Consider the following 799-nt stretch of genomic DNA (forward strand, 5'->3'; position numbering starts at 1 on the left):
ACCACTCTTGCATCTCTGGAATAAATCTGACTTGGTCATGATGGATGATCTTCTTAATAATCCTCTGTATTCTGTTTGCTAGTATCTTATTAAGGATTTTTGCATCTATATTCATTAAGGAGATTGGTCTGTAGTTCTCCTTTTTGGTTGTATCTTTCTCTGGTTTGGGAATCAGAGTGATACTTGCTTCCAGGAATGAATTTGGAAGTATAGCTTCTCTTTCAATTTCATTGAAAAGTTTGAAGCGTAATGGTAGTAGTTCTTCTCTAAATGTCTTGTAAAATTCAGCAGTGAATCCATCAGGGCCTGGGCTTTTCTTTGTTGGTAAGTTTTTAATTACATTTTCAATTTCACTGATTGTGATTGGGGTCTTTAAAATGTTTTTATCTTCTTCGTTCAACTTTGGTAATTCATAAGTATCTAGAAATCTGTCCATTTCTTCTGTGTTTTCCATTTTATTAGAGTACAGGTTCTCAAAGTAGGTGTTCATGATCCTCTCAATTTGTTATTTTTCTCTCATCTTTGTTTTTTATACCTTCTAGAAATTGGAATTTTATATTTTTATTCCAGCTCCCTCCAGAGGCAGGGCAATATTCTTTGCAGCAAGAGTAATAGTTACAATAGAAAATCAGATTCAAGCCAGAGGTAGCAGCCAGAAGTCAGATTTAATGCTATGGACTGGGCTATCAGAGCTGGAGCAAGGTTACTGTTACTGTTACTGAAATAGAAGTGTTTTAAGATCATCCCTGGAACACAGTTATCGGTATACTGGGAGCAATAGTCATCACAAGCAGAAACC

Source organism: Fukomys damarensis, unplaced genomic scaffold (assembly GCF_012274545.1).
Source record: "Fukomys damarensis isolate Sample0158 unplaced genomic scaffold, DMR_v1.0_HiC HiC_scaffold_13, whole genome shotgun sequence".
Classification (NCBI taxonomy): domain Eukaryota; kingdom Metazoa; phylum Chordata; class Mammalia; order Rodentia; family Bathyergidae; genus Fukomys; species Fukomys damarensis.